At 50.9% G+C, this 14,169-nt stretch overlaps 1 pseudogene; it reads right to left on the bottom strand.

Moving 5' to 3' along the window:
- Nucleotides 1–3,955: 3,955 nt before the first annotated feature.
- Nucleotides 3,956–5,803, bottom strand: LOC127311236 (cytochrome P450 89A2-like; annotated as a pseudogene).
- Nucleotides 5,804–14,169: the final 8,366 nt, after the last annotated feature.

Genomic DNA, 14,169 nt, shown 5'->3' with positions numbered 1-14,169 from the left:
CTCTCTCCTATCCATTAAACATATTATAAATATTTTTAAATTTAGATATATCTATACACTATTTAGTGTCTAGATATATCCGAATTTAGATAAATTTTGAACACGTTTCATGGGAGTGAGGAAGTACTTGACACTAATAAAAATGTATCTAGATACATTTTAATTGTAGATACATCCACTTTAGTAGCAAGTAATATCTATCCCGCATTTTAGCAACATGGCTTATCTGCCTGGCATGACAAACTTGTACCAACTAATTCATGCCAATTATACACGAGATTTGTGGTTGTGAAGTTCCATTTTGTAATACCGCGTTCCAGCAACTTAGCTTGTTTACTTGGCATGGCAAAATTTCGCGCCAACTGGATCCATGCTAATTCTACACCATAAGGTTGATTAGCCTTATTTCGCCTCTGCTCTGCATCAAGTAATTCGGGCGAGAGGTAGTATACGATCCATGCTCCGTGGAGCATTGGAGAGCTCCTCTTGCTTCCTCCAACCAGCGCCGTTTTTCTCTGAAAAGTCACAACAATGAGATATTTTCCACTTTCCTCGTCTGATCGACTTGGAGACTCGCTGCACAATGATGGCAAGGCTAGGGCTTTGGGCCCCTAGTGCTCAACCGCATACCCACACCATATAAAAAAGAGAGGCCACGCTCGAACGATTTTAATTTTAAATTTTGGACACATCAAAACTTCTTCATTAGGGCAATTGGACTGCTGAGCCCTTCGCCCCTCCCCGGGTCTCGAGGGCTTTGGAGGTCACTACAGCTGTATAGGGGCAAAGATGCCCGGGAGGAGGCCCGAGATGGAGATGTTGCGTGTCTGGCTCAGCAAAGGTGTCGGCGCTTGCTCTTGGCGAATTGGGAAGAGAGGCGAAGGGCCTAGAGTGATCCTTGTGTTGTCGTCTTTGTGTTGGGGAAACATTAGTGCAGATCTGGAGACCGTGAGTTGGTGGCGGTGCTCCACCCGTCAGGTTGTTTCGGCGACCCTCAGGTGGCACTGATGAGGCTCTGAGCGGAAGCTCCGTGAGATGGTGATACGGCGATGCCTATTGGCGTCATTGAGCATGTAAAATGCATACATGAACTTTGTACTTTATTGACACATGTTCCCACATATTTGCAACATATATGATGTTATATCCATGTTTTACATTGATTTATGGGGATTTACCAATGATCCCCTTTGTTTAGTTTATAACTCTGTAGAACGGGAAAACCCTATTTTGTGTATTTTTAACTTTCAGAGACCTATACCGAGTCAAATTGAGCTAGGATTTCGGAGATGTCAATATTTCACCACGAGAAGCATCTGGAGCACTTGGACCTCACGAGGGAGCGCCTGAGGCCCAAATTCCAAAAGAGAGGTGGTGGCACGCCCAGTAAGGGGAGAGGGGGGTGCCGCCCACACTCTTTTCGCATCGACTGCCCGTTTTGCATGATTCTTTCGCCCGTGGACTCCGTTTGACCTATAAACCCATATATATATATATATATATATATATATATATATATATATATGACCCACAATGGTTCTCTCGAGGAAGGTGTCGCATGAACAAAGAAACACGAAAACAGAGGCCGCAACAGTGAAGATTGGAGGGGAAACTCCGCTGGAGCCGTCGCCGAAAGGATCTCCACCTTCTCCAACACCACCATGATGAAGAGGGAGTAGTTCACCTCTGGACTATGGGTTTGTGGCAGTAGCTTGATCTATTTCTCTCTTGTTCTGCATAGATCTTAGTACCATATGAGCTGCCCAACATGATTATGGTCATATATGTAATTCCTATGTGGTGGATCTCTATTCTATGATATCAATATATGAGATTGGAATCTATTATGTGTGAGATGTATTGATAGATGCATATTATATACTCCGTTCTTAAGTGCTTGTTCTCATCTAACTTGTATGCAGGACATGTGTGGGGAGATGTATGTATTAGATGGAGTAGCATAATTATAGAGAATGAATAGTGACACAAAATTCATGATCTATAATGGCTTTTTACCTTTTCCTTTGCTACCTCACTAGGGATAAAGTGAATTCATGTGCTATGTTCATCAAGTGACAACTGTGGTAATCTTGTTTAATCAAGGTAGCATATTTGATGTTCAAACAACATGTCATACTACCTGAAGCTATGCTCTAATATTTCTTAATACAAGATTTCTTGGAGTTTTTCCTTTCTTGTGGAGTATAAGAGAGATGTGTTGCATCATATCTATGTTAGGATATGATGCCCATAGGAATGCTTATCAAACACATATTGAAGTTCCATTAATATTATATCATTGATGAATTATTAATGTCCACTAAAACTTAAAAATAAAATAGACAAGTGAACCCATGAACCCCGATCCAATTTTAATCATAAGAAACACCTTCCCATTAGTTGTATCTTACTTTATATTTGCAGCAATAATTAAATCCGAAAATACAAATGTAGTTTCTTCATTTAGTTTCACACAAAAACCCCAAAACAATTATCTTTTTACCGCTTCTATTTATTTTACTTGTTTAGTTTAGTTTACTTTATCTTCGATACTTCTTTTATCTACATATTCAAAAACAAATATGTAAAAAAATCACTAATGCGATGCCACATTATTGGTGGGGACATGCACTGTCTAGCATGGTGGAAACTATGCATTCCGAAAAAACAAGGGGAAGCAGGTTCAGAGACATACATTGCTTTAGTTTGACATTGTTAGCTAAACAATCATGAAGTTTGTTTGAGGAGACCACCTCACTATGTGCTACAATATTGAGAGCAAGATACTTCCCTTCTGGTGAAGAAGGGTAGTTCATTTGTTCATTTATGCTACAATATTTGTTCATTTCTGGTGAAGAAGGGTAGTTCATTTGTTTGAGGAGACCACCTCACTATGTGCTACAATATTGAGAGCAAGATACTTCCCTTCTATGTTGAGATGAAGAAGGGTAGTTCATTTGTTCATTTACTTGGCAGAGTATTTGGCCCGCAATAAAAACATTGGATAAAAAACATATTGGGCGCGTTGGTGATATTTGGGTAGACGTGTAAACCACATGCTTCGCTAAACGTCCTACAAGGTACATGGCTGTTGGTCGCCGCTCGCTGCACAGCCCAACGCGATGTCGACGTGCTGCCTCCTCACACCGTGTTGCATCCTCGCCGCCGCGCAATGATAACAACACCACGCACCCGCGGTAAAAACCACCGCTCCATGCAAAATGGGGTATTGGGGTGTGCCCTCCTCACCAACCGCCTTTGACGGACGGAGGCCATCACCGCTGGCACCGGCAACGGTGGATTTTCTGGTAGATTTTGGTCGCCCCTGGAGACGCCCGTCCGAGCGACTCGGGATGTAGTTTGTTGGTGGGATATACGATGTTTCAGATGGAGGATGATAAAAACTGGTCTAGACAAAACCTGGATGAATTTCCTGCTGCAGAGTTCTAGCAATGCTTCTGGGTCGGAAATAAGGATAATCTCTTTGAATAGTTCAAGAGAGTGGACTTTCAGAGCAGGTGCTTGGTGAGCACCTGTATCCACATCGTGTATACTGCATCAAGATCCGTGCAAGTTCTTTTTGTTCCCCTTTCAAATAATTTTTCATTTTTGTTTCTCCCACACCACACATTTTTTGAACTCAAAAAATTGCAGATCACTTAAACATAACAATTGGAATGTGGAAAAAATATTTTGAATTTTTTATGTCATTATCTATATATGTATTTTAAGAATTTATTTTGAATTTTAAATAATTTAAAATTTAAATTTGCACAATAAAATTCCGAACTACTTTTCCTCCATTCTATTTGTTATTTTTGAGTGAGCTACAAAAAATCAAGTCAAAATATTACACAATTTGGAAGATACAAAAAAGACAAAGTTGAAAAATGTGGAGGTGCGTAGAACGCACCTGCTCCATTCAACTTTTCCCATAGTTCAATCCTCTTCATGTTGGGAACATATAATTTATGAAAGGCAGTTCTGAAATAAAAGCACATTTTTGTGTGTAGCACCCGAAAGTTATATGCTCTACGCCGCCTCTACCTATGCAGCTATGCTGTGGTTTCACCATCACTCCTCATACACCGTTGCTCTCGACCTCTCGTATATCGTTTGCAATTGCAAAAGAAGCACAAGAAACGTGAAAATGCTTGAAATGTAGCACACGGTAGTCTTCTGGATTGATTTTATTGCTGCTGGTATACTGACGTCTATAGTACTCTCTGGGAACTCCTTGGTAGAAGTGAAAGCTAGACAAATTTAGGGTTCCTTTGGTGAGACTTTGGTACTGTATGTCATTCCGCTTGGCGAGGCACGAGACGCGCACGGAGCGGGCGGTTCATGATGGTAACAAAGAAGCCGTGGAACTCGGTGAGGTCAACCGCATTGCCGTTGCCGTCGGCCTCCCACCACTCGAACTCCTTGATCAGATTGGCCAGGAAGTACTCTAGGTGCAGCATGGCGGGCGCGACCGCCGGCAGGCCCGCCTCCCGGCACCGAATGGCATCATTCTGAGCTCCCTCGTGCAAGTTAGGTCGGCGTTCTTGCAGTCCCCGTCGGTAGACATGAACCGCTCCGGCTTGAACTCAGTCGGATCCGACCACGCCGCGGGGTCGCGGCCGATTTTCCCCACGAGGAAATTCACGGCCGCGCCGCCTTCCGGCACGGTGGTCAAGCCGAGCACCTTGGCGGCCACCTCGCGGCCCACATGGCGCAGCACGAACGGAAGCGGCGGGTGGCGGCGCAGGCTCTCGAGCAAGGTGGCCTTGAGGTAGGGCATGCACGACAGCTCGGCCTCCTCGATGATGCTGCGCTGGCCGCTGGTAACGGCGTCGACCTCTGCGCGGAGTTTCTGCTGTAGGTCGGGGCGTTTGATGAGGTTGGCGATCGTCCATTGTAGCGTGCTAGCGGTGGTCTCAGTCCCGGCGCCGAGGAACTCCGAGATGAGGCTGACGAACTCGCCATCGGTGAGGGCCCTACCACCATCTTCTAGGATACGTAGGTCCAGGAGGGACTCCACGTAAGTCTTCACACGACTGTCGTCCTTCCGGTCAGTGTTACTCTTCTTCACCTCGGCGACGAGCCGCAGGTACGATTCGTCTTGCCGCCGCCGGAGAGCCAGAAGCTGGCGCCACCGCGAAGGGTAGAGGAGCTTGCCCATCCTCGGGTACCTGACGAAGACCCCAAAAGAAGGCAACACGGAGAGGAAGTCAGTCTGTAGCTTGTGCATGGCACGGAGGCGTGTCTCCCCTAGCTCCGACACGACCTCCTCGCCGAAGCACATCTCCGCGATCAGAGAGTAGACGGAGAAATAGATGCTCTCGGCTGCCGGGGCGCCGGACCTCAGGTCATGCACGAGGCGACCGAGCACGCGGGCGCGGGTGCCGCCGAGCAGGGCGAGGTTGGAGGGGCGGAGGACGCCGGCAGTCACATTGCGGCGGACGGCGCGCCAGTAGGGACCGTACGGCGCCGCCAGGATGTTGTAGTGGCGCTCAACCGTGAGGATGCCGCTAGGAACGACGCCAATGGGGCGGTTGAGGACCGAGGCGCTGTGCTCCACCAGGGCGCGATGCGCTGCCGCGCTGTCCGTGACTTGGATGGACAGGCCGCGCCGGGTGCCGTGAGGCGCCAGGTTACGCAGCAGCCTTGCGACAACGCCGAGAAAGAAGACGGTGGCTATGAGGAGAATGCGCGCACTGGTGACGCAATCGGGGACAGGGGGCAGCATGCCGATGAGGTGGTCTGCCATTGTCATTGCGCGCTAAGGATTTTGCAGGTGTGAGCTGTGCACTGTGCTTCAGTTCATGGAGAGCTCGAGCTCCTTTAAATAGACCTGTGCGCGTGGGGTTCCCCGTTTATTTTTTCCGACGAGGTATGCCATACATTGCCTATACTCGTAAACAAAATAGTATAGGGTTGGTATGTATACAAGCAACATAACACATGGATGACATAAAGGGTTGTACTGCTGCAAAGTACCGTAAGAGCATCTCCAGTCGCGTCCCCCAAAGGGATTTGGGGCGCCGGACAAAAAAAGCGTTCCAGCCGCGTCCCCCAAAGCCTTTTTTTGTCCGGCGCGGCCCTATACGGTGTCCGGCGCCCCGAGCCCGTCCCCGTCCCACAGGGGACGCTCCGGGGACGCCGGACACAACGAAAAGCGAGGCCAACCGACGCGGGGCCGACCCGTCAGCGGCACGGAAGGCTAAAACCCCGTCGCCTACCTTTGGTCAAGCGACGTTAATGGCGTCCCTGTTTTCCCAGGCGACGCAGGGACGCGTCTCGTCGTGCATGGCCGCGTGGCCATCCGCGCCGGCGTAATTGCGTGCAACCACCCGCTGCCGCCGCTGTTTAAAGACGCCCTGCAGTTTCTCACCGCTCACAAACCTTCTCGTCGCCGCCGCCTCACCCCTCCCAGATCTTCTCGTCGTCTCTCCAAAAAATGTCGAGCTCGTCCTCCCGCAAGATCGCCGCGGCGAACGGCTTTGGCCGCAGCAGCCTTACCGTGGCGGAGGCGTGGGCGCTGTACCACGCCCGTTATCCAGTCCCGCCGGACATGCGGCTGCCAAGCAGCGGCGGCCGGAGGATGGCCGTGAACGGCATTGGCATCCCGCCGCCGCCGACGCCGGGCACGGAGCGGTGGAAGGACGCCATCAGGGCCCGGCGGGCTCAACTCGACGCTGAGGAGCGGTTGGATCCAACATGGGCGGCCAACAACAACGACGAGTGGTGGGCGACGTACTTCAAGGCCAAGTACGACGTCGAGATGCACAGCACCGACGGGCTCGTCGGCGGCCCCAACAGCTGGAACAGGGAAGGCCGCGCCCTATTCTGGGGCGTTCCGGGGCGCACCCTCGAGAACGTCATCCGCGGCCTCCGCAACGGCGCTCCAAGGCTGGAGATGCCGTCGTCGCCGCCGCCGTCTCCTCAATGGCAGCTGAGGAGGACGACGTACTCGTCCTCCTCGCACTCTTCTTCATCGGGACCGGCGCGATCGACGCCGTCCTCGTCGTACCGGTCGGCGCCCTTGTTGTCGTCAGAAACCCACCGGCGGGTAGCGACAGGCAACACAGTGGAGCCGGGAACAACTTAGGGCTTCGGCTGGCCCTGGTCCCTCCGAGCGACGGCCCGCAAAGCTTTCTGGTCACACGTCCGATGCTGATGCTAGGGCGTGCCACCTGACCTATACCTGGTCAGGAAGGTGATGGAGATGCCTCGCTTAGTTTCCTGCATGGCATACACGTAAACATTAAATACGAGCCTCGACCGGCTCTCAGGTTATCCTGTGAATCAGCTCATGGGAGCCGATCCACCCATGATTCGTACGAGGTGCACGAATATATGGTGGTCCTGCTTGATCAAGGTAAAGCTGATAAGATCTACGACGATTTGGGGTTTTCACCGCATAATCGGAACATCCTACTCAGGATTGGGCCTCGCGGCCACGCACGGTGATCGTAAGCCGATCCTAGACAAGGCCTAAAAACCAACGCGAGGTTGATTCCCGGAACGTCCTGTCTAGGACTTGCGAACGACACCCTACGTGCCGCTGGATCCTCCAGCCCCTTATAAGGCCTAACTATTGCAGATATTAAACTAATCCTTGAAGAATCAAGGAGCAACCGTAACGGATCGAATCTACTATACTATGATCAAGCGGGGTGCCGCCCCTACACCTAAGATAGGTGTAAGGGCGGCTAGACATGCAGGGGTTGCACTACGCAAGCATATGACACGAAGAACTATGCTAACCCTAACACATCTATGATAACTACGTTGCTCGCCATCAAAAAGGCTTCAGTACGAGCAACGCATGAACAACGTGGAGCTTGTGCTTCCTAGATCGCAAGATGCGATCTAGGCAGCATGTCGCTTACCGGTAGAAACCCTCAAGACGAAGGAGTTGGCGATGCGCCGAGATTGATTTGTTGGTTGAACGTTGGTTGTTGTTTATTCCATAAACCCTAGATACATATTTATAGTCCGTAGACTCTCTAATCGTGGGAATAGTCCCCACCATGCACGATACAAACTCCAACTTCAATCTAAGATATAATCTACCATAAATAAAGATACACGGGCAGTCTAGCCCAAACTCTTCGTGCGAGGCCGCTTCAGAGGTCTTTCACGTGTAATCTTCCAAGCCCACCCCCCTTACGGGCCACCTCCTGATTTGGCCAAAATCTGGTGATAACACATGCCCCCCTGGTTTTGGCAATGGTAATTTCAAAACCACTCTGTTTTTCCGAAGGGTCATGTCGTGGTGGAGCAGACCTGGCGCAGTATTCTTCATCACGATGATCTTGGCATCACTTCCTCGAGGACTGCGATGGCATTGGATTTCCACCATGCTTCTCCTTGTTCAACAGTACCAATTGACTAGCCTCTCTTATTCCCTTCCTCTGCCCTAGATACCGGCATTAACAAACCCCTTGCTTGGGCAGATAGTGAAGAGGACGATGACGACGCAGAGGAAAATTCTGATCGAAGGCTAGAGCAGCAGTGACAAAGAGTTCTTTGGAAACAACGCCGGTGACAGCTACGCCGTCATCGACGAGGGCAGCGAGGATTAGTGAAACGTCAGCAGTATGCGAGCAATCGGCTCTTCTCCCGTTCCTCTTTGAGCAATCGGCTCTTCATTGTAAAAACCCTCCTTCGTAATGAAGAAGTATTCCCAGTCAATTGTTTTGTCGATAGTCAAAGCCACAAAATCTCCAAAACGAGCCGATGGCATCGCACCAGCCTCTATCATAGAAACACGAGTAAAGTCACCCTAGCCGCCCTTCCAAACGGTAACCCGTGACCTTCATCTGAAAAGGCTAACTCAGATCCCCAAATCGCCGCCTGAGCAGTCCCATCCCGCAACCATCTATACAGATCTCGACCGCGCCGCCCTCAGCTCCTTCAACGCATCCCATGGCGGAATCATCCAATACCGATACCACGGCCTCCGGGCTGAAGGTAATCCTCAACCTCCTCTCGCCGTTCGACTTGACATGGGATTAATGGCAAACCCCTGAATTAATGTCTTGCTCCGCTACTAATTTAGGTTTCCGACATTCTTCTGCCACATCCTTCTCTCGCAAATTCGATGTGCCTCGGTCCTCGTTCTTCTGAGAGTCCTGCCCTGTTAATTTCGTGCGAAGCTAACAGAATCCCCTTCGTGAGCCAGAATCTAGATCTGACTTCCTGGGCCGACTGCTTGCGAGCCTGGCCTAATCCTCCTGAGGGTTGGGTGGCATGGTACAATAGAGTATCAAAAACCCACTATGCTACTTGGGAAACCATAGGGATAGCCGATGCCCTGTCATTGTCATTATCTCCTCTTGAGAAGAATGAGAACATCCTGAAAACCATCGGCTACTTCTGGTCTGATGCACTGAACTGCTTCATGTTTGGTCATGGCCCTATGACACCGACCCTGCTGGATGTGGCCATGATCACAGGCCTAGATATTGCATCCCCAAGCCCTTCTGCATTCAAGCTGCCGAAAGTTCCTTTCACCCTTTCCTCTAAAAAAGAATGCACCAGCTGGGGTGCCTACCTCAATCGTTATATGAAGACCAAAGGCCCTGTGACCGAGAGAGAACACACAGCCTTTCTGAACTTCTGGTTGGAGCACTTCATATTCTGTGGCCCATCACTCGCCCCTACCAAGAACTACCTCTCCCTGGCCTATGAACTTGCCAAAGGCGCTCAACTTGGTCTCGGCAAACTACTTCTTGGAGAGGTCTATCGATCTCTTCAGCTGATGTCTGTCAAGTTGTTCTCTCAGAGGACAGTTAAAACTGGAGGTCCCTGGTGGTTCGTTCAGTTATGGGCTCAGCTGTACTTTCAGCACCAGATCCCAGACTTTCCACCTTTGACCACCTGTACCTTCCCGGATGTTAACGGAAGGGAGATCCGATGCACCAGCTATGGCCAAGCTTTGTATGGCCTCCCAGGCAGCAGGCTAATCCCAAAAGAAGCCGCAGGGTGGTTCAAGATTTTCTTCCAAGGTTTAGACAACCCTCTGTTCTTTCCTTACACTGAATCGGAGAATTTTGAGAACCCAGTCTCCTTCCGATTGGATAACTTTGCCGATGACGCTAGCACCCGGCATCTGTACTCTATCATGATTCGCCCTTGCTTTCTCCCAGTTGGCATGAGTACCTCCAACCGGATTATCAAGCCCGGCTATGAATCTTACCAACCGGTAGTAGTAGCCCGACAGCTTGGTCTCGGGCAAGTGCCTCCACACTTCTTCCTACACCACCTGACAGCAAGCAGAGCTGAACTGCCTGATATCCTCACTGGCCAAAGGTGCTATACTTTTTTCGACGATCTGGCCATCCCGATCCCCCACAACCTTCGTTTCACCTCCACTACCGATGGCTTTGAGGCTTGGTGGCTTATGTGGAAGACCCATGTCTTCAGAAGAGCTCTAGGACCGCTGTTGAGACAGCTTGACGCTGAATATGACATTCCTGCAGACGAGGTACCCTCTCCCATAACTTCCACAATGGCTTCCGGTAATTATTCGTATTCTGATTCTGTTTCCTGGCAGCAACAAGACGGCCCGGATCCTACACAGGCCGATGGCTCTCCCTTCGTATTCCTTCCTCCGGCTCCAGTAATTCTCTTCTGCCAGAGCTCGCCTCCCTTGAAGAAAGTCATAATGCAGGGTCAGCCGATTTCGCCGAAATCGGCTCCCAAGAGTAAAACGTCTTCGGGGCCGGTTGCCCCCCGAGCCTTGACTCAGGCGAGGACGGGAGTGAGGAAAGTGGCTGCCAGGAAGACCCTGAAGCGCAAAGCCCCTGCCCCAGAAAGCTCACACGTAAGTTGGCTTGCCCTGTCCGCATTCCTTAGTTTTCCCAGTTATCTGCCTTCCCTGTTTCTTTTTGCAACGTGTCTGTGTTTTCATTCTTCAGACTTCCACCGAAGAGAGCTCCGGCGGGGAAGCAGAACCCAGCCAGGGGGATTCGAGCTCGGATAACTCAGAGAGGTCCTCCACGCAGAGCCAGACGACCCCGCCAACACCGGCTTCGAAGAAAAAGTCGATTCCCGAGTCTCCTCCTCCCCACGTCCTGACCAAGTCCGGGTCACGCGTGAAGCGCCGATGCGTCAAAAGGGCTCGCAAAGGCTCACAAGCCCCTCTCTCAAGCCAGGAGGTCTCAAATGTAATCATCTCCCTGGTCTTGTATTCCTTGCTATCCAGTGTTGCTTGGATCGGCTAACCGCTTTCTTCTGCAGGCTAATGATACCTCTAGCAGCGACGTCGAGGAGGTATTGATGCCGCCTTCCCAGCTAGACCTAGCCAGGCCGACGACCGTGGCTGGCCAAGTGGCCAACACGGCTCAGTCCGCGCCAAAGCCGATTATCACACCATCGGCTGCTCCTCCTACGTAGGGACAGGTACGCCCCGCTTCTTTGGCTCTATCACTTTCTCCGTCGCATGCTAACACAGTTTCGTCTTGTCAGGGCTGTGATCTCTCGAGTTTGCTGACGTTCGATCCTGAATCCATCGAACCAATTACTGCCAAGGCAAGTGAAGAGCCCAGCCCTAGCACGGTCCATGGTACACTCCAGCGCCTCAAGGATTTGCTCTCTTCCCCAATTGAGACTCTGCTTGAAAATTCTGAGGAAGTCAAAGGTATCTTCGAAGGTATCCAGCCCCATCTTCCTATGACATTGCAAGTGAAGCTTTGGCCAGCTGTGACTCTGTCGGCCTTCAAGTCAAGGGTGCACTCGGCTCGTCAAAGGATTAATCTTCGCCACGCCCAGCTTCCACTGAGAGCCGATATCGCGGACAGGTGTCAACGACTCAATGAGAAGAAGGCTACGGTAGACGCCAAAACTGACACCTCTGCCAATAATGTCGAACTCGAGACCCTGCGTAAGGAACTGGAGAACCTCGAAGAGAAGGTCAGGGTAACCAAGCAGCTTATCAAAGATAAGGAAGCCCTTATTGCCCACTCCCAAGAGGAAGCCAAGGGCCTCACAGCCGATCTGAAAAATGACCTGGCTGAAATTCGTGCCCTGAGTAGTCAGCTGGTGACAGGCAAAGACGAAGACGACGAGGCTGAGATCGCCGAGGTGGGTCGCATCCATGCCGACGCCCTTCACGCCCTTAGCGCGTTTCTTCAGTAGAGCCTGCCTGCGTGAACTTTGTCAAATGTCTTGCTGGACTTGTACCTCTAGGGCCGATGACCGTGTGTCTGTATCGGCTCATCTTGATCGGCTGTACTCGTTGTATCTTTGTATTATATATATATATATATTTTTTTTTTGTTTCACTGGCCGGTTTTCCACCGGCTCCTAATACTTCATGTGCCCCCTATGTGTCCCACTGCTCATGTGCCCCCTCGAGCCGAATCTGTCAGGTAACTGCGGATATCGGCTCTGCGGTTTGTTGATAGGATTCTGCCGGAACATCGGCTTTGCGGTCATGGGCCAATCCTGATTTCCCTGCCCTTGCAAGCCGATGTGAACCCATACCCTAGCTTTCCGTCCCCTGTGAGGTCGACGCCATATACTGGGAGAACCGGTGGTACGGATGACACGGGCCGATCGCTAGAATCGGCTTCCATCTTGATCATCACCAGGACCTTTCGACAGTGTCGGAGCCGATCGCGTGGAGCAGCTTCCTCCTTATCTTCACTGCGAGAGCCGTTGCCCTCGCCTCCATCGTCATCAAGGGGGTATCCCAGTTCTATCATGTTGACGTTGAACGAGTATCTTGACTGGCACCTCCCAGGGTAAGTGTTGTTGACCCTGTCAACGGCGCATGACGGTGCATCAGGCGCTTTTCCTTGGCAGGTCCTGGGAGCTGGCTCTGATAGAGAGTGCTGATGCTTCACGACCTCCTTGATCATCCGAACGGCGACGTGCTCCAAAGTATTCACCAGGCTGTCAGAATGGAGGCGCAACGAGTGAGCCACCATGCCGCTAATCTCCTGGCGCACGGCCCTGGTTCGCCCTTCTGACGGGACGGATAGGTCCACTCCATCGAGCGCCCCTTCCGGTGAGAACCCCTTCCACCTGATGCCATGTGAACGGGTTCTGTGATATGAGCCGATGAGGTCGGCTTCGAGGAGTGCTTTGATCTCGTCATGCTTCTTCTTGAGCTCCTCGGTTAAGTCATCGTACGTGACTGGCGTGCCGTCCGCCATCTCAGATGTAGATGGCGATGTAGTTGATGCAGAAGCTCGTCCCACCGGGCGTGCCAGAATGTGTTGTCGTCAGAAACCCACCGGCGGGTAGCGACAGGCAACACAGTAGAGCCGGGAACAACTTAGGGCTTCGGCTGGCCCTGGTCCCTCCGAGCGACGGCCCGCAAAGCTTTCTGGTCACACGTCCGATGCTGATGCTAGGGCGTGCCACCTGACCTATACCTGGTCAGGAAGGTGATGGAGATGCCTCGCTTAGTTTCCTGCATGGCATACACGTAAACATTAAATACGAGCCTCGACCGGCTCTCAGGTTATCCTGTGAATCAGCTCATGGGAGCCGATCCACCCATGATTCGTACGAGGTGCACGAATATATGGTGGTCCTGCTTGATCAAGGTAAAGCTGATAAGATCTACGACGATTTGGGGTTTTCACCGCATAATCGGAACATCCTACTCAGGATTGGGCCTCGCGGCCACGCACGGTGATCGTAAGCCGATCCTAGACAAGGCCTAAAAACCAACGCGAGGTTGATTCCCGGAACGTCCTGTCTAGGACTTGCGAACGACACCCTACGTGCCGCTGGATCCTCCAGCCCCTTATAAGGCCTAACTATTGCAGATATTAAACTAATCCTTGAAGAATCAAGGAGCAACCGTAACGGATCGAATCTACTATACTATGATCAAGTGGGGTGCCGCCCCTACACCTAAGATAGGTGTAAGGGCGGCTAGACATGCAGGGGTTGCACTACGCAAGCATATGACACGAAGAACTATGCTAACCCTAACACATCTATGATAACTACGTTGCTCGCCATCAAAAAGGCTTCAGTACGAGCAACGCATGAACAACGTGGAGCTTGTGCTGCCTAGATCGCAAGATGCGATCTAGGCAGCATGTCGCTTACCGGTAGAAACCCTCAAGACGAAGGAGTTGGCGATGCGCCGAGATTGATTTGTTGGTTGAACGTTGGTTGTTGTTTATTCCATAAACCCTAGATATATATTTATAGTCC

Source organism: Lolium perenne, chromosome 7, assembly GCF_019359855.2.
Source record: "Lolium perenne isolate Kyuss_39 chromosome 7, Kyuss_2.0, whole genome shotgun sequence".
In the NCBI taxonomy this organism is placed as follows: Eukaryota; Viridiplantae; Streptophyta; class Magnoliopsida; order Poales; family Poaceae; genus Lolium; species Lolium perenne.
This window is presented reverse-complemented; position numbering and strand designations above follow the sequence as displayed.